The 27,565-nt window shown below is 54.0% G+C and overlaps 1 protein-coding gene across 4 annotated transcripts in view; it reads right to left on the reverse strand.

The window, feature by feature from the left end:
* LINGO1 (leucine rich repeat and Ig domain containing 1) overlaps positions 1–5,707 on the reverse strand; it is a 191,868-nt gene extending 186,161 nt beyond the window's left edge. For all 4 annotated transcript variants that reach the window (XM_047738960.1, XM_047738961.1, XM_047738959.1 and 1 more), the window contains exon 1: positions 4,524–5,707. The gene's annotated coding sequence lies outside the window, so the exon portion shown is untranslated. The remainder of the gene's footprint in view (positions 1–4,523) is intronic.
* Between the last annotated feature and the right edge of the window lie 21,858 nt (positions 5,708–27,565).

Genomic DNA, 27,565 nt, shown 5'->3' on the forward strand with positions numbered 1-27,565 from the left:
ACACACACATACTCCCCTGAGCCCTGAAGCCCCAACATCAGATGCCCTGTAGCACCCACGGCCTGTGCACCGCCAGGCCATCTGAGGGGGGGGGGAGCGTGGAGGGCACCTGGCACAGCTGGCCTGGGCCTAATTGGATCAGGCCTGGGCCTGAAGCCGCCTGTCTGGCCACTCTGGCAGATGGGTGTTGGAAAGGGACCATCTGCCAAGACCCAAGCTTCATGTCCAAACCAACCTGGACACCAAGGCTCCATTCTGGCCTCCTCCCGCCCCGACCCCAACGGCTAGCAGTGCCCACGTAGATCCAGAAAGCCAGGATGGCAGCCGCTCCTTCTCCTTCAGTGGCTGGCGTCTCCCCTGATGGGGCCATATGGCCCCATATGCTCCCTGACAGCTGGACTGCAGAAGCCACTGCCTGAGGACGTCCTCTGCAGAGGCCTCGAAGCCCTGGGCATGCCACCCGCCCCTGCCCCGCAGACCAAAGACCCAGCCAGGAAAACCCCAAGCAGGAACACCCTGCCCCCAGCTTGTCCTGTGACCTCATTCAAGCCACCACCCGTCCCTGGTCCTCCAACTCTTCCTCTGTCCAAGAGAAGTGTGACAAGCACTCTACCCCTTCTCTTTGTAGCCCACTTCCACAGTCACAGATTTCCACCCAAACCCACCCCATGTCTCTGGGGAGACAAACTTATCCGTTTTGCAGACCTAGACACAGAGGTGGGAGGGATCAGGGGAACTGCTCAAGCACACCCAGTGGGAGGGCCAGTATTTGTGAGTCTCTGACACCCGCCACCTCCCTCTGCCCAAGTGGTGGGACCCGTGATATCCCCGAGGCCCTGCCCAACTCGGGATGGATGGCATCCTCCGCCCCACAAGGCTCCTCGCCCAGGTGGAATCTCTCCACATTCCTGGGTTGGAAAACCATCCTGTTGCCCTCACCACCAGCCTGGATTCCTTTGGCAGCCTCAGGACCTCGACCCGCCTCCGGCTCCCCTGGCCAACCCCTCCCACAACCACCAGAGGGAGCTGTTGAAACTGCAGATCCCCTCGCCCGTCCCTCCAGAACTTCCACCCCGCAGCCCCTAAATGTGGAATCAGCCCACACTCTCAGCTGGGCACTCCAGACCCTCCTGGGTCTTGTGCCAACCTGCTCCGGGTCGGCTGTGCCCCGGCATGAGCTACTCCCTTGCAAACATGCTCCACCCATGCCTGGTGCTTCCCACTGCCATGCCTTCCCTAACACCGTGCCATCTGCCTGGAAAGCCCTCCCTTGTTCGTGCTCTCCATTCACTTATGCATTCAGCATATTCACAGGGCTTCTACCAAGTGCCAGAAACATCTGAGCAGGTCAAAACACACCAGCCTCCAGTCCACCTGAAACCCTGTCTCACGTCCCTCTGCAGCTGCCCAGCCCACTCGGCCTCATACCCAGGGTGGATACCTGTGTCCCCTTCCAGAACCCACCCAGGGAGGGACTCAGGCTTGTCACTGGAATCCCCAGGACTCAGCCCAGGCCTCAAACCAAGAGAGGACCCCAAATGTGGAGCAAGCCCCTTACTGGAGAATTCTAGGCAATGAGGAGCAAGGCCAAGTCATGGTTCTCGGGAGCAGATGTGCAAGCCCCAGAAACCCGTGGAGGAGACTCTGGTTGGCCAGCGTGGCCCCCAGTTCCCCCCAAACGAGGCCTGAATAGTCAGGGATAAACTTCCCCCGACTCAAATCACCCCAAGGCCCAGCCCACCCAACAACTTATCACAGAATTTGTTAGAATATGACACTTTTCTAATTTAAAACACACCCACAGCAGAGTCAGAGACTGGCTGGAGAGGGAAAGAAGGGGTCCCACTGGTCAGAGGTCTGATGGGGAGTAGCTCTTCCTAAAGCTAGGGGCACCTGGCTGGGATTCACACCCCTGACAGCACAGACCTAGGGCCAAAGAGGTACCCTCCTCCTCCCTCGCCATGGCTCGAGACCCCAAATGGCAGGCTCAGCCTGCTGGAGTCCTGCGGTGGGAAGGGGCCAGAAAAAGCTGGGCAGGGATTAAAGTGGACCTGTGTGGCAGGGGTGGCACCAAGTAGGCACCAGGCCACGCTCTAGCCACCTGGGTGTCAACCAGAGCATCAGTCGACACACAGGAAAGCGGAGAGCTCAGGGAGCCACAAGGGGATGGAGAAGGGGGAAGAGAGAGAGAAAAGAGAAACGATGGGTAAGAAAGGCCACTGAGTGAGAGCAGGGCTACTGGAACATGAAACCAGTAAAGAGGCTGAGCAGCCACCACAGAACACAAGAGCACCCCAACCTCAGGAGGAGCTTTGGCCACTGCTGGGCAACAGCTCTCCCTGCCCCAGAGGCCTCTAAGGACCAAAGTGGCCCTGGGGATGAGTCCAGGCTGCCACCAGGTCAACATGGGGAGAGGGCTCACAGAAGCCTGCCTGGGGCTGAGAGCTAGTCTAGTTTCCTGTTCCTCAGGTGGGCCACCAGGGTAGGAAGTGGTCCCAACAGCCCCCAGAGTCCATTCCCACCAGTGCACATTTAGATGTCTGTGAGGAAGCCTCCCTGAGGTGAGCTCTCTGGGCCAGATGGGGCTCTAGGATGCAGATCTCAGGAGAGTGGGAAGGATTCCAGGGCCCACACAAGAGGGCAATGCCAGGACCTAGCCTACAGGGCCAGGCTGGGGGTGGGGAAACCTTTGATCCCCAGAACAATGCAGACATCCCAGTGCGGAGGATTGGAGGATTGTAGGAAGCCGGTTTGCAAACCACGAGGCGGAGCCCAGGTAGACTCCAACCCCAAATCTAAGAAGCAAAACTTAATGAAGCTGGGGACAAGAGGTGCCAGAAGCCAAGCCAGGGGGACAAGGCTGAGAGTGGCTGTGCCCACCTTCCTGCCCATTTGGGGAGGGTGCTGGTCCCAGGCAGCAGGACAGCGGCCCCAGGAGACTCTCCAGAAGCAGATAGCCAGAGTCCCTCCCCATCTCACCAAGACTAGGATGAAAGGCTACCTTCCCAGTGGAAAGGGGCTGCCTGGAGCCTGGAGTTCTCCTAGTTCCATCTCTGTCTCAAAACCGCCGTCTGTGAAATAGAGTGGCCTTGTGTCCATGGGCCTTGCACTCTCACCAGGTAGCTGACAAGACTCGGGAAGGATAAGGAAGTGGAAGCAAGGTTTAAGCCTGAAGGTTGGTCAAACAAAATATTGCCATCCCCGAGAGCCAAGTAGATCCTGCATAACGCATAGGCAGAGAACCAAGACTTCTGACCCCCACGGGCTAACACTGAGTGCCAGGAGAGAGCACAGGAACAAGGACTGCTGGGGAACCCAGCTGCTCCAACCCAGAAACCCGAGCCCAGAGGACAGATTCAAGGAGCAACCAGGAAAGACTTCCTAGAGGAGGAAAAACCTGCCCTGGCAGCAAGGAGGATTTGTATAGGGGAAGTCCTGACCTCTGACCTTTCCTTGGGTCTCTCTCTGGAGGGGACATGGTCCCTCCATCTCAGGGGCACCACCTAAGGCTACTTCCCCTCATCCATCCTATCCAGGGGCAGGATTGCCATTTGGGGGGGGGCCTGGGAAGTTCCCTGAGGCTGCCAGCAATGGGCGGGACAGGAGTGTGGAAGGAGACTCAGGAACAGGAGTGGGGTGGGGAGGTGTACAACCCAGGCACAGCCCTGACACATGGTAGAGCACACAGAAGCATGGCTCCAAGCAAAACAGGCATGGGGGCGGTGGGGTGCACCAGGCCAGGGACCTAGAGGTTCCCCTTTCAATCCCTGGCCTCTTGGGAGCTCCTGGGGGCCAGGTCTAACGCGATGCCCCTATCTGGCAGTTCCCTTCTTTCAGCCGCCTGTCCCACGCAGCAGAAGGCGCGGGCACACACATGTACACACAGGCACGTCTCCCCACTTCCCACCTCAAGCCCTGTGTCCTCAGCCTGGCTGCAAAGACGACCTTGCGGCCCCAGGGCCTGGAAGCTGTCGCCGCGCGGTCCCGCCGGACCCTGGAGGAGTAACAGGAGTCCAGCGCCGGGAGCGGCTCCAGCGCGGCGCCAGGGTAAGGGACTGGTGTCCCAGAGAACCGGCGGCTGTGCCGATGGGGTGGTGGAGACGCACCCCTTGGCCTGCCGGGTGGCACAGCCGGCGCCCCCGTCCCATTCCTCCCTCGCGTTCTCTCCTCAGGAAGGCAAGGCCGGAATTCCACCATTAAAACGCCTCCATCTCCTCTCCCCCCACACACAAAGTTGCTCCAAGTCGCCAGGGTTCCGGCAGCAGGCGAGGGTTAGGCGGGGCCGCGCAGCGGGCGGGAGCGCGGTCACGAACTGGGGTGCCGAGCTCGCCCCATCCATCTCCGCGCGTGCACGCCCCCCATGGGCGCGCACCCCACACCCCACCCCCACCCACTGCCCCCGAGGCTCCCGCCCAATCAGAGGCCGCGCACGCGGCGCTGCCGGCGGGCAGACACCCCAGCTCCCCGGCCTGCGCCCCGGCTGCCCCGGCCCAGCAGCAGCGTCCCAGCCTGGCCGCACTCACCGTCCCGGGCGCGCACTTTGCGCGCCGCTCCGCTCCGGGCCCGCATTCCCCGGCTCGGCTCTGCTCCACTCCGGTTCCCGCTCCGGCTCGGGTTCCCGCTCCGCAGGGCTCGGCTCCGAGATGGTGGCAGCGGCAGCGAGCGAGGCAAGGAGGGCGTGTGCGTGTGTGTATGTGTGTGCGCGCGCGGCGTGTGCGTGTGCGCGGGAGGGCCCCGCGCTCCCCTGCGCGCCCCACTCCTGCCTCCTGCTCTCCACGCTGCGATGCCAGCAGAATCCCTAACGCGCGCTCCCACCCACCCGGGCGCTCACACTCGCACACACACGCGCAGCCCCGGGCGCGCACACATCCCCGCCGCCGCACACCCGGCTCCGCACTCCTGGGGCGCTCACAAAGGCCCCCTTGCCCCGGCCCGCCGGAGACCCCGGAGCGCGGCCCGCGGGGCCTATGGACTGGCCCTGCGTCCCTTTCCCGGCGGGCCCGCCTCAGGTCCCCCGTCGCTTCCAGAGGGGGCCCCTCCGGCTTCCCCGCTCCCCCACCATGTCCGGCCCGGCCGCACTCGCCTCCCGAACCCCGGCCGGGGCGCCCAACTCCGGCTTCCGGCGCTCCCACCCGAAGAAGCCGGCCCCCTCCTCCTCGCCTGCGCCGCCGCCCGTGCCGCGTGTTCTCTCACCCCTTTCTGCCCCCCCTTTCCTGTCCTTGCCTCTCCTTTTATCTCTTCTGTTTTCTTCCACCTGCTCCCTGTTCCCTGTCCTTTCTCTCTCCCGCTGTCTCTCCGTCTATCCTGCCGCCGCCCTCTCTCGCGCCCCCTCCTCCCCACCGCCCGCCCTGCGCTGCCTCTCACATTCTCCGCATTGCACTGGGCGCCGCCCGCCTTGCCGGGCCCAGAGTTGGAGAGCTCAGCGGGCGGCGAGGGGACCTGCCGCGCCCGGCTCCGCCGCCACCTCCGCTCTCCGCTCGCTCCGCGGCTCCTGCCTCTGGCCTGGCGGGTGGCGACGTCCCGCTCTAGCCTCGGTTGTCGCTGACAGCTCCCATCTCGCCCGGGCTTAAAGGGATAGCGCACCGGGCTCGACCTGCCCCACCCGGGGGTGCCAAGGAGGGCGGCCTCGCCGCGCCGGAACAGTCCGGGGCGGTGGCGCAGCCGGGGCGGTGCGGGCGGCGCCTTGTCAGCCGCGGTTGATCCCGGCCCTCCCCGGCTGGAGGTGAGTCAAGGAGAAGGGCAGTCGGGAGCTGTCCGGACCGTGCCATCCAAGGGGCGCGCAATGCTTGTTGGCGGCTAAGCCTAGGGGCAGGCTGGGGTGTGGGGCACTGCGTGCTGGGCGCCCGAGACTGCGAGGCCAGGAGGAGGGATCAGGGAAACAGCTGTCCGGATCTGAGCCCAGGATGAGGACACCTGTCATGCTGGAGGACAGGGCTCATAGGATGGCCTCCCACTCCTGCTGTGTGACCTTGGGCAAATGCCTGCCTCTCTTGGGCTTCAGTTTACCCTTCCTTGGAAGGACATTGGCATACATCATCTCTGGGGCCATGCCGAACTCTGATACGGTGTTAGATCCCATAGGAGAAGGAGTCCCAAGCCAGCCCTTAGCGCTCAGAATCCCACCCACTCCTTGCCTCTGAGAGCTGGGGCAACGGCAGAGGCTGCACTCCTTCCACCCCACCCTCACCAGCCCTGCTCTGCCCCCTCCCTCATTCTTTGACCTTTCTCTCCACCCTCATCAGGGGAACAAGGCAAAGTTGAGAGGTACAAAGACCTACCAGGGACAGCACACTACAGTTTACAGAATTAATTCACACCCAAGATCTCCCTGGAACTTCATGATGCCCCTGAGAAATAAAGTTTAAGTTCACCCCTAAGGCTCCCTGTCAGCCTGATCCTGAACAGGCCTGATGCATAAGCATTTCATCTTCTGTGTCCCCCACACCTACTTCCACCCCAGACAGACCCTCACTCTCCAACCTCCACAGAGGGATGTTGCCCAGTTGTTTACTAAGCATCTATTATGTGTCCCATCCTATGCTAGATACTGGGGACACACAGATGATTTAGACACAGTCCTGCCCTTAAAAGCATGAAAGAACAGGAGAGAAGATGGAGTTTGGGGGAGGGAGGAAGTCCAGGAAAGCTTCTGGAGAAGGTGGCATTGAAGCCAGGTATTGAAGGATGAGTAGGAGTTGGTCAGGCAGAAAGGAACCAAAAGGGCATCCCATGCCAAGAGAAGAGCATCTGCGAAGACATGGCAGTGGAAAATAGGGAAGGATGGGTGTATTTGAGGAAAGAGAAGCTATAGGAGCCTTGAATTGATGTGTTTTGACTGTTCTTGGGCAGCAAAAGAGCTGCCTTGCCACTTAGCGAATCCAGGCAGAAGTCCTCCCCATCTCTCAGCCATCACAGAGGCATGGCTAAGGTCTTCCAGAATCCAGAAGCTTTTGAAAGGAGCCTCCTCTCCTCTCCTAGCAAAGCCAGTCCCAATCTCTGCTCCTAATTCCTGCAGCCAGATGCAGCACAGCCTCCCCCTGCTGACCGGAGCTGGAAATAGGAGAAATCCAGGCTTCGCTCTGGCTGTGATGTGAGTCCAGGGAGAGCCAAACTTTGGTGCCCCCACCCCATCAAGGTGCCCTGCAGAGTCCACACTGTGGTGATACCTGGTGCCACTTCCAGCCTCAGTGTCCTCCTCTGTACAATGGGAGTAAAAATACTCAGCCCCCAAGGAGGCTGGTGAAGAATTCGTAAAGAATAATGCTCACAGGGTCACCTGGGTGTTTCAGTGGGTTAAAGCCTCTGCCTTCGGCTCAGGTCATGATCCCAGGGTCCTTGGTCATGGTCTCAGGGTCCTGGGATCAAGCCCTGCATTGGGGTCTCTGCTCAGCAGGGAACCTGCTTCCTTCTCTCTCTCTGCCTGCCTCTCTGCCTACTTGTGGTCTCTGTCTTTCAAATAAATAAGTAAAAAAATCTTTAAAAAACAAAAAAGGAAGAAGAATGCACACAGGAGCACCTGAGTGGCACAGTCCATTGAGTGGTCTGCTTTTGGTTTTGGCTCAGGTCGTGATCTCAGGGGTCATGAGATCAAGCCCTGCATCAGAATCCCTGCTCAGTGAGTTGTCTGTTTAAGACTCTCTCTCCCTCTTCCCCTCCTCCCTGCTACCACACGCTATCTTTCTAAAATAAATCAATACATCTTAGAAAAAAAAAAAGAGGGGCGCCTGGGCGTCTCAGTGGGTTACCGTCCGACTCTTGGCTTTGGCTCAGGTCATGCTCTCAGGGTTGTGGAACTGAGTCCACATCAGGCTCTGTGCTCAGTGCAGAGTCTGCTTGAGATTCTCCCTCTTCCTCCTGCTCTCTCTCTCTCTCTCTCAAATAAACAAACACAATATTAAAAAAAAAAAAAAAAAAGAGGAAGAAGAATGCACATGAATGACCCAACACAGTAGGTATTCAGCAAATGTCATTTTCTTTCCCCGCACCTGAGCTTGGCTTTATGGCCTATCCCAAAGGCCCTTACTGTCTTCCTGTTCCCTCCTTTCCCCACCATTTCTCCTCTGCCTTTGTACCAGACTTCCTGGGGGCCTCCGGGGAGATGAGCTCACGGCTGTTGCCTGCTCTGGCTCAACACACCTCCTGAGGAGTCTTCCCAGGGCCTCCAGGTGGACCCCAGGGAAGTCAAACAGAGACAAACAGCCTTTCCCCGGAGTGCCTGACCTCCAAGCAGAGCAACAGTTCCAGTCCGTTTCTCCCACTTTACTGTTCTGGGAGCCATGCAGCCTTTGTGTCTATGCTTGGGAATTTATGCCCCCAACTTTGCTGTGCAACCTCAGATAAGTAGCACACCGTCTCTGAGCCCCAACTTTCTCCCTAAGTTGCCCAGAGGGGCCATAAACGTAACTCACTTATTTTCCTTCCACAGCTCCAGGCCTCAGGCTTCTATCCACGAGTTCTCCACAGAGGCAGGCAGGTACAGAGGTCTCTTTGGGACCCCCTTGTATCCAGCCCCTGTGCTGGTGGCCTGGACCTATTGTCACCTCTGGCTCCCAGCAGGCTTTACAGAGAGGCGACGCATGAGTAATGAACAGGCCCACTTAGAGGAATCACTCCCCACTGCCAGACAGCAGCATCTGGGGCCTAGGGGCCAGAGGCTGGGGGTGGGCCAGTGTGGGCAGCTTCAGGAAGGAGATCCTTCCCCAGAAGCTGGGGGTTGGCTGCTTCCTGCCACGAGGGCTGGGTCAGTGCCCCTGCAGATGCCTGCCCAGGGCTCCTCTGCTATTTTTAGCTCTATGCGTAGGCCAGTGGGGGAGACCCTGGCAGTGTCCCAGACCCCATCACCAAGGCAGGTCCAGCCTGGGGCCAAGAGACCTACATGGGGTCCCAGGAGGTAGTGGGCTTTTCCTGCCTGCCTTCTTAGTCAACCCCGGGCATCCTGGGTCAGGCTGAAAAATAAATAGGGTCACCCAAGATTCAAAGAATGGCCCCACCCAGCCAAGCTGTCTCAATGCGTCTCACATCCCAGCTCCCCACCTCCAGTCTTTTCCCCCAGATCCTTACTACTTGGCTGGCACAATCCATCTAGCTCTAAAGTCCTTCCACCCCTGAACAGCCTTCTTCAACTACCCACTGCCCACTCCAATCTCTGGCCTCCTCCTTATTCTTAACTGACTATGTGGCGGGAGTCCTCATTTACTAGCTCACCCTCGCACTGATCCTGGTGTTATCATTCCCATTTTAGAAAAGGAGGAAACCAAGGTTTGGTGTGAAGTTCCATGATTTTAACTGAGAGCTGTTGTTTTTCATTCTTTCCACAAACATGTTTGTTTTTTTTAAATTTTTTATAAGATTTTATTTATCTATTTATTTGAGAGAAAGAGAGCACAAGCAGGGGAAAGGGCACAGGGAGAGGGAGAAACAGACTCCCCCGCTGAGCAGGGAGCCCAACTCAGGGCTTGATCTCAAGACCTTGGGATCATGACCTGAGCTGAAGGCAGACAGTTAACCAACTGAGCCACCCAGGCACCCCGCTTTCCACATTTATCAAGGGCTTACTCCCCACCTGGCACTGTGCCGAATGTGGAGAATACATATCAGAGAACTTAGAGTCTAGAGGAAGAAAAAGGATTCAAACCACTGTGCAAAGAGTGGTGGAATTATACCTCGGACAGGGCTATGAAGAGTTATGGGGCTGGTAGGTGGAGGCCCAGGCTGGTCTTGGGAATCAGGAAAAGATAGGATGTGACATTTGACCTAGCCCCAGGAGGTTGGGTAGACATTAATTTGTAGGAGTGGGGCTACAGAGAGAGGGAACAGCACATGCAAAGGCCCTGCAGTGAGAGGAAGGAAACCAGGCCCATGTTGTCAGAGCATGAGAAGAGACAACTGAAGATGGTGCTGCAGTGGGGATGGGGCCGGGACCACAGGTTCTAGAAGGCCCTGTCAGAAGTTGGGAGTTTAGCCTTGTGGCTCTGGGTTAGCCCTGCAGTTCTGAAGCAGAGGACGGTGTCCCACAGCAACTCCAAATGCTTCTCAGCCCATCACTTCGCCATCCTGCACCTACCGACCATTTCTAACCCTTTTTTCTAATGCCAAGACCCTAGCACAGGTAGGGCATGCTAAGGACTCAGACTTGACTGCCAAACTGGCAGCATGGTGAGGAGGGCAAGACACCTTGGCTCAGCCTCCACTCAGATTCTAGCTAAATAACTCTGGGCAATACATGCCCTTTCCTGTCCCCCATCACTATAAAGCAGGGATTGGACTGGTCCTCTCTGCCATCTCTGATTGATTCTGGTCACACCCTGTAACAAGGGGATGGAAAAGATAGAACAGTCAAAATGACCCCATCAGAGCCAGATTCCAGACCCTAGAGCCCCAGGGCCCAACGATCCAATTCAGCTCTTACAGGCCAACAGGGCCTCCCAGACATCTGATGGAAGACATGGGTGAGGGCTCAGGGGCATGGGGAGAGAAAAGCCCCTTGAAATAGCGCATTTGAGAAGGGCTGGGGAAGGTAAGCTCAGGAATGGAGGAGGGATGAGAAGGCAATAGGCCAGCAGCGAGCTCCAAGCTGAATTGGATCCTCCGGCCTTTGGTTTTCCCACGGGTATAATTCTTCATTCCTCGTGTGTCCCTAGGTAGGAGGGAGGATAAAGGAAGCTGGCAGCTCGAGCTACTCTATGAGGGGCACTGACCCCTTGTCAAGCATTCTCCTGGGAACCTGAGATCATCACCAATGGGGGACACAGACACATGCAGCAGGAGGGGTGGATGTTGGGGTCTTGTTCCTAAGAGATGGGGTTGGAGTTGCAGTTTGGGAGGCCAGTGGGGTAGGGGGCATTTGGGGACCTGGGAGGTCGCGATGCTATGGCTGGGAGTGGGGGGGGGAGACAGACCTGCCATTCAGCTCTCACTCACAGAAAGTGTGCTCTGTGCCAGGCCATGGGGCCCTGCCCTCGGGAGACTCACAGGCTCTGGGCAGACAGGCACTTGCACAGCCCCTTCCACAGAGTAAGGCCAGGGTTCCAAGTTCTGGAGAGGGCACGGGTTGATGTGGGGGACTGGAGGCCGGCAGGGTCAAAGAGCTGAGAGTCAGGAGCCCCTAGAGCCTGGTCCTGAGCCTCAGAGGGGAGCAGAGAGCCCACAGCCCTCACTGGGCCAACATCGGCCTGATCTGGCTCTCCTAAAATGGCCATAGAATGGCAGCCCTTAAAGGAGCATAGGCATTCACAGGGGTGTAGAGGGTAGGGGGCTAGGGAAGGAGGAATGTGGGGGTGGGGTGGAAGGACACAACTGGGTCTGGGTCACTTCTGATGCCTTGGCACCCACTGCACCCACCAGCCCAGGCCTGGCCACTGCGGGGCTCCAGGGAGCGTGTGCTGGCCACATGAATGGTGCTTGAATGCGAATGCGGAGAGGGAGAGGGTGAGGGGAGGGAGGACTGCAGAAAGATTAGAAAGCAGCCACACTGTCGAGGGGTGTGCGCTGCTGGGAGGAGGCAGGACAGGGGATCAGGCCTGGTCACCAAGTCCTTGGATGCCATTGGGAGGATGATTGGACTTTGAAGGGTTTTAAGGGGAGGCAGAGGATCAGATCAGAATTTGCGGATACTCCCTCCAGCTCCTTTGAGGAGGATGGATTGGAGGAGGTGAAACTGAAGGACTGGAGCCTAGAGAGGAGGCTATGGAGGTCACCCAGGTGAGAAGATGCGGGTGGGGTGGAGCAGTCCAAGGGTAGATACTTAGGAATTCAAGAGACAGGACCTGGTGAGTGTCTACGGGGAAGGCAAGAAAGGAGGGGGTCCCCAAGGCCTTTTCCACAAAACCACTGCAGTTGAACTATAAGCTGACTCCTGTCCGGTTCACAGCCCTGTTCCAGGGAACCCTTACACCAGCCTCCCTCGACTGTCTGCAGAGTGTGGGGAGTCCCACGGTGCCCTTCCCAGACCCCTGCAGGCTGAGACTCTCCTCCCTGCTGCTGGGGGTGATAAGTGAGTGACTTGCCCACAGTTGCCCAGTGTTAAGTGGTAGGTCAAGGTCCGGCTGGGGAGATCTGGGCCCCTGGCCAGCTGAAGATTGGAGAAGAGTCCGTCCCCAGGGAAGACCAGTCCAGACCATACGCCAGCACAAGAACCCAAAGGAACTTATTCCATCTGCCTCTCTCTCCCCATTCCACAGATGGGGAAACTGAGATCAGAGAAGGGACCAGACACCCAGACTCAAAATGTCAGTTGGTGATGGCCCCATGAGTATTCCCTGGGGTTCTTCTTCCCAGCCCATCATGAGCGTTTCCTCTGGATCAGAGCGATGCTATCTTCCTGCCTGCCCCCGTTTCCAAGCCCAGCACCAGGTCTCAGGCTGGGGGACCCAATTATGTTGACCCCTACTTGACTTCCCAAGGTGGGAACGAGGTGCTTGCAGCTCCGAGGCCCATGGCAGACACCACTGCAGCCGCCTGAGCTGCCCAGTCCCTGCCTAGAGTCAGGCTCAACTCGACCAGGCAGCCAGGCAGGCATCTGACTGGCACAGCAGAGCAAACAGACGGGAAGGAAATCAATTTGAGTGTTTGATTAATTTTAATTTTTAATTTGCACGGAGAGTAACGCACCCCATTTGACACTGCCTACTCACTGTGAGCTGCTGGCACTGACCGTGGCCGCCGCCACTGCAGCTTGCCGGGCCCAGCGGCTCCCTGCCCTTCTGCTGGGCAAGCCAACCCTTCAAATGGCAGGCCTGCCTTCTGTGAAGCCAGGAGGATAGGACCCCTCCGGGGACCTGCACCCCTTCTGCCTAAGAGAGAAAGGTCTGGGAAGGGCCCTCCATGCAAAACGGGCAGGACCAAAGATGTGCTCCCTCCTAGGAGGAACCCAGATGGGCAACGTCTCTTCCAAAGTCAAGGCACTAATGGGCTTTCAGGTGTAGTGATAGGCCAGTTTGGGGGCCAACAGGGATTCTCCGTGTAACTTAGCTGGGAGATGGTAAGTGGTCACCCAGGCCACCTGGGTGCAACCCTATACCTAGAGGCAGATCTGTCTTAAAACTGGTACAGTCCCAGCTCTTGTGTTCTATGACTTCAAGGGTCAGAGCTCTGTTGTCTCTTCATTTATCTGGAATTTGACCACACACACATGGGTTGGGGAAAACTGGTCTGAATTGAGAGAGACTAAGTCCATCGCATTGTCTAGCTCCTGGCCCTTCCCTCTCCCCAGACCTGGCCTCATGCCATGAGAGCACTATCCTATGGGATTGATTGAAAACAAAGACCATGGAGTAAGGCACACCTTGTTGGAGTCTTGGCTCTGTCACAAGCTGTATGACTTTGGGCAAGTCACATCATCTTGCTGAACATGGCCTTCAAGGACCCTTCTGACTACGCTTCTGTCTTGTTCCCCTTCAGACCTCACCCTCTCTTGGTATTCAGTGACCTCCTCCAGGAAGCCATCCCTGATTAAGCCTTCTTTTCTCCCCACCACTACTATTCCCAGATGCTGGGCCTGCCCTGAACATGAGCCCTCTCTGACCCCTTCTCGACCTTCAGTGGCTTGACTATACACTGCATACTCTGCCTCAAGCTGCATGAGAATGTGGCCCTTGATAGGAATAACCCTGGTTCAAATCCAAGCTCACCTCCACGCTGGCTGCTTAAGCCCATCCCTTAAATACCTTAAGTCAAACAGATCCAAAACTGAACTCATGATTCCTCCCCAAAGCCACTATTGTCTCTTTTTCTTCCCTATCTCAATAAACAACACCCCAGTCAACCAATTGCTCAAGCCAGAGAGCTAGGAACCACTGAGACCCCTCCCTCTGCTTCATTCCCCACATCTTATTCTACCCCAGGTTCTCTGTCCCCACCTTCTATTACATATCCTCTGATAGGGCAGGCAAGGTAGGGAGAGGGATTCTCCACTACGTGACTGGGCTGGAGAGCCTTCAGAGAATGTCCAGTCCTAACTTCCCATTTTACAGAGGAGGACACTGAAGCCCAAAGAAGGACAAAGACATGCTCTGACCCCGATGGTGGGTTGCCCATAGCAGAGCCACACTGAGAAGCTGGGTCTCCTCTGTGGCCAGGTGGGAATCTCAGAGAAGTCATAGTCAAGGCCAGGGCCTGTGATAGTGACAGTAGGGAACCTGAAACTCTTGAGGTCCTAGCCCAATTCCCCCACACCCCAGTCCCAGAGAGGCAGCAGGGAAAGAGTGAGGGGTTGGGACTGTGTTCAAATTCCCAGGCAGAATGAATAATCCACAAATGAGAGCTCATGATCATCAGACATCACTTTATGATGACTCCACAGCCAGGCCCCTGGAAGTCCTGATTGGATGCGATCCCAAGAGCAAAAGGGAAGGAGCTTTAGCCATGATTGGAGCCAATGATCACTTTCTGTGTCCCCTTCCTCACCCAACTCATAGAGCCTGAAATTCCACCATTGTGCCTGGCTCAGCTACAAATTAAAGCATTTCTGATGCTCAGAAGGGCTGGTATGAGGGTGGGAGAGAGAGCATGAAGGGGGTCATCTCAATTAGGGGTTCTGGAGAGGAACTTAGGGTGGAAGGGCTTTTATTGAGCACCTTCTGCATGCTGGGCACTGTGTGAAGTACTTTATAAACTTCTTCCCAGCAGCTTCAAGGCCCCTCCATGTGACCCAAGCATCACTGAAACCCTCCAGGGCTCAGTTTCCTTTCCTGTAAAATTAAATTAGTAATAATAGCTACCTCTAGAACCAGTTGGGTGGTTAAATAAGAAAACATGTGTAAAGTGCTTCCTACATTGCTAACCGCAAAGTAGATCTAATTAAAAGCTAATTATAAATGAGACAACTCACATGCCAAGACCTAGAACCCATCCAGTTCGCACTTGTCAAATCTGTGAACAGGATCAGTGTTTCACCACTTGCTACTGGAATGGGACAAAGCTGGAGGTGGAGAGTGGTGTCTGCCCAGGGCTATGGGACAAAGGAGTCACCTAGAAATCCAGGGCATTTCCTCTAAGGCAAAGCCTAGAGAAGGGGTGAGCCTACAAGGAATGGGCCACCAGGAACCAGCACCCTCTCTAATCCTTTAAAAGCCTCTCTCTGAGGTTTGGGCCTCGATGGGCTGACTGCAGAAATCCCCATGTCCTCCGAGTGGAGCAATCCAGGAAGTCAAGGAGAAGGAGGAGAATCTCATCCCCTGGGAGGGAGAGGGGAGTGGCAGAAACTCAAAATGAAACAGAGACACTGGGAAGACAGCCATGTGACAGCCACGACCACGCAGCCCTCACAGCACCTGTGCTTGGCCTCTATTTCCATGCTCTTATTTCATCCCCTGCACAACCATGCCAAGGGGTCATCAGAGCCAGACACAGATGAGTCTATCACAGGCCAATAATGACTTACCCAGGGTCATTGCCTATAAGCCCCAGAGCCAAGATTTGAGCCTGTGTCTTGCTGGCTCCTCAAGATCATGCTTGGAACCAACATGAAGAAGGAGCAGGGAGGGAGCACCCCTCAGGGCTCCCAGAGCCCCTGGGCCAGGGCACTCGGGTCTCCCAGTTCCCAAATCCATGCTTCCTCAGACATGCCAACAGCTTACAAGCCCAGGAAGCAATTGCCTCTTTCAAGTCTGACCCTACAAGTAAGACTGGGGTGCCTGAGTGGCTCAGTTGGCTAAGCATCTGCCTTTGGCGCAGGTAATGATCCCGGGGTCTTGAGATCAAGCCCTGTATCAGACTCCCTGCTCAATGGGGAGCCTGCTTCTCCATCTCCCTCTGCCCCTCTGCCCACACTTGTGTGTGCATGTGCTCCCTTTCATAATAAATAAGATCTTTAAAAAAAAAAAAAAAAAAGAACCTGGTCATGCATCAGAGCTGGGGCAGAAATGCTTGGATTTAAAAATAATAACAGGGCACCTGGGTGGCTCAGTGGGTTAAGCCTCTGCCTTCGGCTCAGGTAATGATCCCAGGGTGCTGGGATCAAGCCCTGCATCGGGCTCTCTGCTCAGCGGGGAGCCTGCTTCCTCCTCTCTCTTGGCCTGCCTCTCTGCCTACTTGTGATCTCTCTCTCTGTCCAATAAATAAATGAAATCTTTAAAAAAGTAAAACTAAAAATAGTAACATTTTACTGCACTAACCACATGCCAAACATTGCTTTCAATGCTGTATATGTCATGTTTAATTCTCACAGCACCCTATGATGTAGGTGTTTTGTCATACCCATTTCACAGACAAGGAAACTGAAGAATAGAGAAGTTAAGTAATGCACCCAAATTCACACAGCCCCAGAAAGGAAGAGCCGAGATTCACTTTCAAACAGTGAGGTTGCAGAAGTCATGACTGTAACCATTCACCCCACTGCCCATCCAAACAACCAACTACTGCCCCCCAAGCCCAGAGCCACCCAGGGTGGTGTTGGGAGTAGGATTCAACTCACAATATTTCTATTTAAACACACTTTTCAGAGTACAGAAAGTGACACCTGTGTCTGCAGACTCAGCACAGAGAAGCAAGCTGTAGTGCCCCTAATTTTGCTTCTGTTGCAGAGGACGCAGTCCCTGGCAGTTAGGCCACATGGAAACATGAGGCTACTGACCTATTGAATGACTTGGGTATGTCATGTCCCTAGGGCCCTAGGCCCAGGTCCCATGCATATGATGACTTCCCAGGATGAACCTGACCAGTGCCTTATTCCACCCATCTCCAGAGTTTGGAGTACTCTCCAGGGTCCTGAAATACTTCTCCTGCCTATAGGCAGGACTTCTGTAGACCCCAAAGCTGACTTAGTTCTCTGAACACGTTCTTTAAAAACAGACAGGTAAGTCAACATTTTAGACATGGACTATTACCATAAGCACACACGGGGAACTATTTCTTAGATTCACTGCCGTCACACCAAGGAGAATCCTTTGGTGAAGTTCATGAATTAATGCACCTCTCCCTCTCACCTGTCGGTGGTTCTGTTCCTATCTGAATTTTCATGTAAAGGCTGTGCCTCACTAAAGTGGGCTGGTCTATAGCCCTGAAATAGGGTGCTTGTGGCAGGAGGTATACAGGCCAGGTGCTCAGTAAATGCCATCAGTTGCTATTATCACTACCATTTTCATCATCTTCCCCGGGCAGCCCCCATCCTGTGGGACACAGATGTGAAAGCTCACCCAGAGAGAAAGCAGTGGTTTCCATTGCTGTGCTTGAAAGACAGCCAGATGGCAGCATTAAGAAGAAGGAAGAGAGAGGCCCTCTTTTCAAAGGATCCTCAGATCCTCTCTCTCCTAAAGTGCCCCCATTGGAGGACCTGGAATATCCCTGCCCTACCTGTGCTTTAGGTTAAAAACTGAGTAAAATGTCTTTCTCAGTATTCACACCCACCATTCACAAGTCTTGATGGGGCAACCGCATGAGTTAACTCCAAGACCAATTGATTATGGGGCTAGCTGTTCCCTCTATACCTTGCTTCTCCGGGGCCCCCAGACTCTACCTTTCAGTTGAAAACTAGGCAGCCAACAATCTAGTGACTGAAGAAGGCAGGGACTATCCCCATTCAAGGAAGGGGCCCAACTCATGGGGGAAAGGCTGTGTCCCCACTAGAAGGGTGGAGGATGGGGAAAGGAAGGAGCTACACCTACCTTTTCTTCCTCCTCCCATATTATTCCAGTCACCAAGCCTGGAAAGGGAAATGTCCCAAGGCAGAGGCTCCTTATTCTTATCAGCACATCCAGCCCCAGCCAGCCACAGGACACCGTTACTCAGTCTCCATTGCAGAGCAACTGTGCAGGCTGCACTGCTAGGCCTGGGAACCCTCAACTCCTCCTTTACTTATTAAGTCCCTATGGTATGCCTGACCTGTGTCAGGAAATTCTCTTACACTTGATCACATTTGATCCTATGACAGCGCATGGAAGTAAGTATTTTACATGTGAGGAAACTGAGCCCAGAGAGGTTAAGTTATTTCCCCAAGGTCACACAGCTGAGAAGGGGTGGGTTATGAACTCCATCTTCCAGCCTGAGGAGAGAGGCTCTCCTAGCGCTGCCCCAAATGGTTGATTCCACAGAGCTGGTCACAGCATAAACATTTGCCTCAGTACAAGGGAGCCTCACTGAGGGATTAAGGAGAAAAGAAATGTCTGGCTTGCTTACACCTGCTCTGGAAGAACCTGCCAGCTGGCTCCATGGGTCTGGGAAGGATATGCCATGTGGGCAATGGTCAAGGCAACGAAGGAGGAAAAGTGGTCACATTCAAGGGTCAACTCCTTCCTTGCTTCCTACCTGGCAGGAAGTCAGGCTTCCAGATCACAGATGGAGCTGAAGGGTGGGGAACAGCAGGGGTGTGCACTGAGGGGTCCAGGAGGCAGCTGCGCCCTCCTCCCCCACTTGAATACAGTCCACTCACTTGTCTGGGTCACTGGGAAGACCCCACTTCTTCCGAAATGTCAACCTTTTCTGAAAGGGCCAGGGGTCAGCTCACCCAGAGGTCAGGTAACCAGAAATGGCCCTGTTCGTTTTTCAAAAGAAGCCAAAAGCCAACGTTTCCTCAGAAACTGCCTATTTTTAAAATGTTGGTCACTAGTTCAATTTTTTCAAAGTACTCCTTGGCCAAACATTCACCACCTCCTTAGATACTCCCATTGGCCAAGGCCCCAGTGGATACCAGCTCAGTGTGAGCCCAGCAGCTCACAGGTCCTGGAGACCCTGCCATGTTCCCTCATCTGAGCCTCAGGGTTTGGAAGTCCGGTTTTATAGATGTAGAGGCTGAGGGTCAGAGAGGACAGAGTCCTTGGTGAGGCCAGGTCCTGGACCCAGGCCAGGCTGCCTCCTGCTTGCCCCAGGTCAGTAAAGTGACTCCTCGATGTAGCCCAGGAACACAGACAGGTCCTTTGATGAGAAGAAACCCGGGGTCTACCCAGATGGGCCCAGCCTGAGCACAGAGGAGGACACCAGGCTGCTCAAGAGAACAGGCCCAAGGGCCTGGGCCAGAGTGGGTCACTGGTTTTATTCATCCCTCTATCCTCTCTGGGCCCTTGTGAGTGACATTCCATGTGGGAGCAGATGCACAGGGCACCGAAGAAGTAAAACTGGGTGGCACGTAGGCTGCCAGCAGCCCTGGCAGTGGGAATATATGACGGATTGAGTGGATTTTCTCCATTTGGAGGTGATGCTGGCTCCGTTGTGTGCTAGACTCATCAATATTTTGTCGCTGTGCTGGATATTGTTGGGACTGGGTGGGGACGGGCTCAGGGTCCTGAGCCTGCAGAGAGCTAGAGCCCAGGACCCAAGACCCCAGGCTTCTCATGGGAAGATGGTAGGGAGGTAAGAAAATCCACAAGTCCAATCAAGGAGGAACCAAGCAGTATCCTTTCTTGGCATTTAACACACATACACATGTGTGCTCAAGGCGTATGCGTGGAAGCACCAACACATGCATGCATGTTGTGTATACAGACAGATAACCAAGCATACATTCTCATACACATCCCCAAGCCTTCGCTCACACAGTGCTCCCCACATAGGACACCCTCCTCTTCTCTCTGAAGTCCCCATGTCATTTTGGGGAGTCTTCTCCTTTCTCAGCCTCTGGAGCCAGACAGGAGCATCTGGACCATTACTCAGGCCTGGGGATAAAATACAGATTCCCAGCACTGGGCATGAGCCCTGAACATGTGTGAGAGAGAAGAAAGGGGTTCTAGAGGAGGGTGGATCCCAGAGACCAGGACAGTGCCAGGACTGGCAGAGGGGAAGGAAGGTGTCCCAATACTCCCAGGATGAGAGTGCTGAGGCTGCCAGCAGAGGACTGAGAAGGGCACCCATTCCGGAGAAAAGGAGGGCAACTCTGGGTCTGAAAACCCCTCCTTCGGCGCCCCCTCATGGAAGTTCTCCAGGACGGCCCCGGGCAGCGTGCTTTCTCCTCCTGAGGTCCAGCAGCCCTGATGGTGGGCAGAACCCATTGGACACTGCGCCCAGGAAAGCTTAAATCCATCTTCCCGCAGCACCCAACCTCCTGGATCGGCTCCAGACCAATAATTAGGCTTTTAAAACCCAAGCCCTTCCGCTGTGGGGAGGTAGCCTTCAGCTCCTAGCAACGGAGAAACCAGATCAAGTGTGATTGGTCAGTTCCAGCTCAGGGAAGGCATGAGCTGATTGGCTGGCGATGTTTATAAAAAGGAGAACCAGCGTCCGCAAGGTAGCAAGTCCCTGCAAAGGAAGATGGTGTGGTGTGGCTGAGCTCCATTCCTGAAACTCAGAACTCCACCTCCCACCCAGGCAGGCCAGAGAGGACCACTCCCAGTGGAGGTGTCCAGTTTCAGCCATCCCAGCAGATCCCGAATTTCCCAAGCAGAGGGGCCAGACTCAGTCTGCTTAGGAAGGCAGAATTAGTAGCAATAAAGCAAATGTTTTGGCACCCAGAGAGTTAAGCCTGGATCAACCAGGACAAACCTAAAAGTATTCCCTAGAGGGTCACAGCGCCTGTATACCCCGACAAGATACTGGAAGGGTGCCTGAGAGCTTCCAGGCTGGACGGACTTTGGGGATAGAGTAGCCCAGTTCCCATTACACAGATGAGGAAACCGAGGCCCAGAGGCAGCAAGGAAGGGGAGGGCGGGAGGGATTTGTCCGTGGTCATGCAGATTCTTACAAGCAGAGCTGTACTGGGACCCTGTTCTCTTGACACCCAGTCTGCCTCACACTCTTCCCTCTGCTGCAGACAGGCCTGCAGATCCTTCCTGAGGCCCAGCTGTTACACGCCAGTGTGCCTTTGCGTGTGCACCTGGAATGCTTTCCTTCCATCTCTGCCAGGCAAACTCCCATCCATCCTCAGTTATCAACTTAGGGATCACCCTGTCTAGGAAAGCTTCTCCATCTTGTGCGCCTGTGGCTTCCTGCATGCCATCTCTTGGAGTTCTGGTAGAACTGGAGCCTCTCTGTTCACATGTCTGTCCCCCCACAAGGCTGTGTTCCCTCAAAGGCAGGGTCCATCTACTCCATCCTCACATCTTCACCACTCAGGCAGGGCCCAGGGCGCAGCTGGAGGCTGAGAAGGAAGCGTCTCTTCAAAAAGAAACAAAAGACTTCAGTAATTTAATCTGGAGAGTTTGCCTCCAACATGATGTCTGTTTTCCATGTGTTCAGCCCTATGCTTGATAGGGGAGAAGGGGAGGGCAGAGGCCTAGGCCCTTCCCTTAAGAGCTCCCAGGCTGCAGCTGGGGGCAGAAGATGTGTTAAGTCAGGAGTTCAGGCATGGTGTGCTCAGGGTTATTACTTAGAGGTCCTGATGTGGGTAGGTGCAATAGCCCCAAGCAAGGCACCATGCAGCAGGCAGACCCAGGCAGGGGACTGTCTGCTTCCCAGGTCTTCCCAGGGGTTATGGAGCTATGAGACTGCTACCCTACAGCTCTCAAGGGCCAGCTGCACACCTCTAGGGGGCATTATTCATGTTGTTTCCTGTGTCAGAGGTGCCCCTCTGGACCCCAGCTTCATAGTCTGCAGTGGGAATGGCTTCCCCTGGAGCTGGGTAATGTGATGGCCCTGGGTGCTCAGGGCAGCCAAGCTGACGGTGGGCATCGGCAGGAGTCCTTCATCTCACCTTTACAGGGTCCCTAGCGGTGGTCCTGGCTGGCGCTGACTAAAGACAGCCAGCTCCAATGCCCCTGCACAGAATGGGACACTGCATCTCTGAGCCTCTCCCCTCTGCCCCTGCTCTCCCCTTGGCAGCTAGCTGACAGCTGCCCAGACAGGCTCATGGATGGCGTGTATGCCACACCCTGAAGGCAGTCAGGCCATTGGTAACCATAAGACACTCATTTACTGTGGCCGATATGGCCATTTTCCAGGACCAGGCAAAGAGGTGGCCAGCGTAACAAAGATGGGTGTGTGAGGACCTCCCCATGTGATGTGGCATCATTCGAGGACTACCTTCTGCGTGCCAGACACCTTGTAGCATTTCTAATTCTCACAAAAGTCTTGGGAAAGAAGTATAATGACTCCCGTTTTGCATATGAGGAAACCGAGGCTCAAAGAGGCTCAAGACTTGGGTCCTGTCGGGGCGCCTGGGTGGCTCAGTGGGTTAAGGCCTCTGCTTTCAGCTCGGGTCATGATTCCAGGGTCCTGGGATCAAGCCCCGCATCGGGCTCTCTGCTCAGCAGGGAGCCTGCTTTCCTTCCTCTCTCTGCCTGCCTCGCTGCCTACTTGTGATCTCTGTCTGTCAAATAAATAAATAAAATCTTAAAAAAAAAAAAAAAAAAAAGACTTGGGTCCTGCCTGACACCAGAGCTTTCCACTGGCCCCTACTAGCCCAGCCCCCAATAACCCTCCTTCCCCGGGGGCTGTCAAGGCGGCAGCAACTCACATCTGCAGTAGCTTTGGCTGAGCCGGTGTGACAAGAGGACTGCACATAAGGGTCCCCTCCCTGAGGCTGTGGACTGTCCTTTCCACAGCAGACAAGAGCTGTCGCCTGGTGCTGTGTGGACACCAATGTAGTTACACGTGCAAGTGACCCTGTGTTCGTATGTTTCAGGAAACAGCCATGCGCCGTGGTCTCAAACAGGTTGGCTTCAAATCTCAGTCATTCACACACGAGCTAAGAGCATGGACCCTGGGGAATCACGTCTCAGCTCTGCCACTCACTGCCATGTGACCTCGGGTGAGCTACTTAACCTCTTTGTGCCTCTAAGTCTTCATCTGTACAATGGGATAATAATGGCACTTGCTCAGAGGTAACTGAGTTTATCTATGGTACCGCATGCATGGTAAGGGCCATATGAGTGTTAGCTAGTGTTTTTTCAGCAAAGACTTACTGAGCACCTACCATGTGCCAAGAAGCTTCTTAATGCTCCAACCACAATACTAATGAAGACAGGCACAAGTCCTTCAGGGGAATCAGTCTATCAAGGCTCCTTATGACTGCCTCTTTGCACAAAGATGTACTGACGGGGCGGTGGTGGGGGGCGGCTGGGTGGCTCAGTCGGCTGGACGTCTGACTCTTGATGTTGGCCCGGGTCATAATCTCAGGGTCGGGGGACCAAGCCTGGTGTCCCCGCGTCAGGCTCTGCACTCAGTGGGGAGTCTGGTTGAGATTCTCTCCCTTGTTCTCTGTCTGCCCCTCCCACCATTCTCTCCCTCTCTCTAAATAAATAAATAAATCTTTAAAAACAAAAAGAAGAAAAAACTGTACTGACAGAGGGGACAGATAATGATTGAGACAGAGGACAGAGAGGTGACATGAGGGACCCCATTGTCTATGGTTTTCCTCCTGCTTTTCTGGCTGTATCTCCTGTCCTCTGCCAGCCCCAATCGTGGGGGACTCCCAGGACTCTGTTCTTTGCATTCTCTTTCCCCACAGCGCACCTACATGGGCCCACCCACCCTATTCCACCTCCAAACAGATTGTCCCCACATCTCTGCCTCAGCCTGGCGTGCCCCACTGCCTGAAAGCACCTCCACCTGAATGTCCACCATGTCTGGATACAAAACACTCTCCCCCACCACCTGGTCTACCAGTGCCTGCCACCCCTAGCCACCCAGTCACCCAAGCCAGGAGCCTGGAAGCCTCACTCTCATCACCCCCTCATTCAACCAACCACTAGGTTCTGTCAATGACCATGAGTCCATCCATTCCTCCCACCCCTGCTGGGCTCCCCTGCCAGTCCAAGGGTAGTAGGTGCTGTTGGAGCTCCATGCAGATCCCTTTTACCAGGCATTTATCCCCCAGTTGCTGTGAGTGCTGGCTGCTAACAGTGCGGCTGCCCACAGTGAAGCGTAGTGGCTGGGGGTTAAGCCATCGCCAATGCTGAGAGATCCAGGCACAAAAGCCCGCCGCAAGCCTCCTGACAGTGCTGGTGCCATCCAAGTCCAAGCTCGCGGGCTCAGAGCACCACTCGGATAGCAACTGACAGCAGACTTCGATGGACCCCTTGTCCTTGCCTAGCTTCCTCCCCCTCCTACCCTGCCCCCTCACTCCTCTGTGGATATCATTCATTTAATAAATCTGGCACTCAGACCTCCTTTTCTGGCTGCTACTCAAGAGCACTAAGACATCCTCTCCCTTGTTGAGCCAGTCAGAGCTACACATCCCGCCACCCGTCCGCCTCCGCAGAACAAACCTGGGGGGATAAGTGGGGGGTCCGGCTGGGGCAGGGGACCCTGGAGGCCCCGAGAAGGGAATGCCAGGAATGGGCTCAGGTCCTCCCTACCCACATTGCCCCGGCTGGCCTGAGGGAACCAGGCCAGGGCCCACCTGGCCTCCCAGACTCTGTGATTAAGTCTTACGCCAGAAGGAGAATTGGGAACCGGTGCTTTGCCTCCTCCCTTTTTTTCTTTTTTACTTCCCTTTTGCTTTTTTCTTTTTTTTTCAAAGCCTGAGTCCAAGTTAATCAGATAAATTCCTCGCCAGTCACACCAACAATTTTTCTAAGGTTCAGTCTCCCCAGAGCAACTCATAATTACTCCAGACTGAGACATTAAAGCAAAAGGGAAAGAAGTGAGGGAGAAAAAGATGTTTTTAATTAAAAAATTAATTTTTCCAACAGACCCACCGACAGCTGCCCGGCTGTGGTGCCTCACTACCCCCGAGACAATCCCTCTCCATCCCTTTCTTCCTCATTAAACCTTGAGAAAGGATCTGGGCCAGGCAAGAACAGTCCCCTCCCCCCAGCAAAGCTTCCTCTCCCTCCAACCAAAGCCTCTAGCTCTCCGGTCTCCGTCTCCTATAAAGTAAGCAGTTGGATTGCAGGGTCCTCGGTGGGACCAGAAGACACAGAGCACAGGCTTTGGAGTCAGGCAGACACAGGGGCCTGTCCAATCCCTGAGGACATGTGCAACGTGGCCAAGCTCCCCGGTTCCTCCCTACTCCAGTGAGGCCCTCAGACCATCGGAGTCGGCATCACCTGTTAGACCCCAGAACCTTGCCCCCCTCCCCAACAGATCACATGAAACTCAATCTGTGTTTGAATAAGGTCCCTGGTGATTCACATGTACATTACATTTTAAGAAGCCCTGCTTTGGTGGTTGAGCCTCAGCCACCTCCTCTGGAAAATCAGGAGAATAACAACCTCTGCCTCGCAGCTTAGTTTGCAAAGATTATGAAGATATACAAAAGAACGGTCTGGCAAACAGTAAAGCAGGAGCCGCAAAAAACACTCACTACTTATTACTCTGAGCTGTTCTGTTGTTCGGTGTCAAAGCTCAGGCCGTCAGTCAGGATGGTTCTCTAAATCCGTCCTCTGTGGACCCACCACTAACCCCCTCCACGTGTCTGCAGACCCATAGCAGTGACAGAAGAAATGCTTTAAGAAAAAGAAGAAATAAAGTCTAACCCAGGGAGGACAGAGGAAACTGGCCCAGCATGCTGCCTCGGGACTGGATTTGAAATGCCCACAAAGTCACCAAAGGATAAAGGTCCTGAACAGAGTTGTTTTTTTTTTTTAAGGATAAAACTAAAATTTGGGGGGCATCTGGGTAGCTCAGTCAGTTAAGCATCTCCCTTTGGTTCAGGTCGTGTTCTCTGGGTCCTGGGATCAAGCGCTTGGATGGCTCCCTGCTCAGCGGGGAGTCTGCTTTTCCCTCCCGCTCTGTTCTGTCTCTCTCAAATAAATAAATAAATCTTTAAAAGATTCAACAAAAAGAATAGAAGGTAAGAGGGATTGAGAGGTTCTAATAAACACCTAATAGGAATTCCAGAAGAGAGTCAATGGGATAGAAAAGAGGGGATAGTCTTCTATCTTCTTTCCTAAAAGGAGAGAAGAGAGTAGATTCTCAGAGTAAACACCGACAGTCCGGCCCCTTAAATCCAGTTACCACACACCCGGGCAAGGGCAGCAGAACCGCAGGCTGCTGGAGAGAAGAGACACCTCACTCACCAAAGAAGCGACAGCAGGACAGGCAGACCTCTCCCCAGCAAGAAAAGAGGCCAGAAAATCACGGAGCAAATGTCACAAAGTGCTGAGTGAAAAAACACAGAAGGTACAGTTCCATTGGCAACTAAATAATCCCTCAAGATTAAAACAAAATAAAACCTTTCTCAAACACAGGAAGATAGGAGAGTGATATCTTAGAGACCTTTACTGATAGAAGTACTAAGATATGTACTTCAGCAAAATGTAAAGTAAACCTAAGGGACGAAGGGGATAAAGAAACAAGAATGAGTGCAGAATGTTGTTTAAAAAGCGGGGGGGGGGGGGGGGGCAGGGGCAGGGGCGCCTGGCTGGCTCAGTCAGTAGAGCCCACGACTCTTGATCTTAGGGTTGTAAATTTGAGCCCACATTGGGTAGAGAGATTACTTAAAATAAAATCTTTTTAAAAAATGTTTATATATAACTGAACTATTGGCCATAAGATAATAATAGTGACAAGAACAACTAAAATTGTGTTTCACAAAAAAGGCATAAGATTTAGGACAACAATTTTTAAAATTCCTTACTTGTCCAGAAGAATGATAGAGATACCGAATAACCTGAACTTTCTCAGAAAAACTTATAAGTAAATACGTATATTAAAATGTAAGAGTAGGGGTGCCCGGTGGGCTCCATTGGTGGAGTATGGGTGAGACTCTTGATCTCAGGATAGTGGGTTTGAGCCCTACTTCAGGTGTAGAGATTATTTAAAAATAAAATCTTTTATGTGGAGAAAGGGGAACCTTCCTACACTGTTGGTGGGATTGCAAGCTGGTGCAGTCACTCTGGAAAATAGCATGGAGGTTCCTCAAAAAGTTGAAAATAGAGCTACCCTATGACCCAGCAATTGCACTACTGGGTATTTACCCTAAAGATACAAACGTAGTGATCCGAAGGGGCACGTGCACCCAAATGTTCATAGCAGCAATGTCCACAATAGCCAAACTATGGAAAGAACCTAGATGTCCATCAACAGATGAATGGATAAAGAAGATGTGGTATATATATATATATATATATATATATATATATATATATATATACAATGGAATACTATGCAGCCATCAAAAGAAATGAATTCTTGGGACGTCTGGGTGGCTCAGTTGGTTGGACGACTGCCTTCGGCTCGGGTCATGATCCTGGAGTCCCGGGATCGAGTCCCACATCGGGCTCCCAGCTCCATGGGGAGTCTGCTTCTCCCTCTGACCTTCTCCTAGCTCATGCTCTCTCTCACTGTCTCTCTCTCAAATAAATAAATAAAATCTTTAAAAAAAAAAAAAAAGAAATGAATTCTTGCCATTTGCAACAATGTGGATGGAACTAGAGGGTATTATGCTTAGCAAAATAAGTCAATCGGAGAACGACAACTATCATATGATCTCCCTGATATGAGGAAGTGGAGATGCAGTATGGGGGGTTTGGGGGTAGGAAAAGAATAAATGAAACAAGATGGGATCGGGAGGGAGACAAACCGTAAGAGACTCTTAATCTCACAAAACAAACTGAGGGTTGCCGAGGGGAGGGGCATAGGGAGAGGGTGGTGGGGTTATGGACATTGGGGAGGGTAAGTGCAGTGAAGTGTGTAAACTTGGCAATTCACAGACCTGTACCCCTGGGGCTAATAATACATTATATGTTTATAGAAAAATTTAAAAATTATTTAAAATATAATAATAAAATAAAATCTTTTAAAAAATAAAACATAAGGG

The sequence above is a fragment of the Lutra lutra genome, chromosome 7 (assembly GCF_902655055.1).
Source record: "Lutra lutra chromosome 7, mLutLut1.2, whole genome shotgun sequence".
Taxonomy (NCBI): Eukaryota; Metazoa; Chordata; class Mammalia; order Carnivora; family Mustelidae; genus Lutra; species Lutra lutra.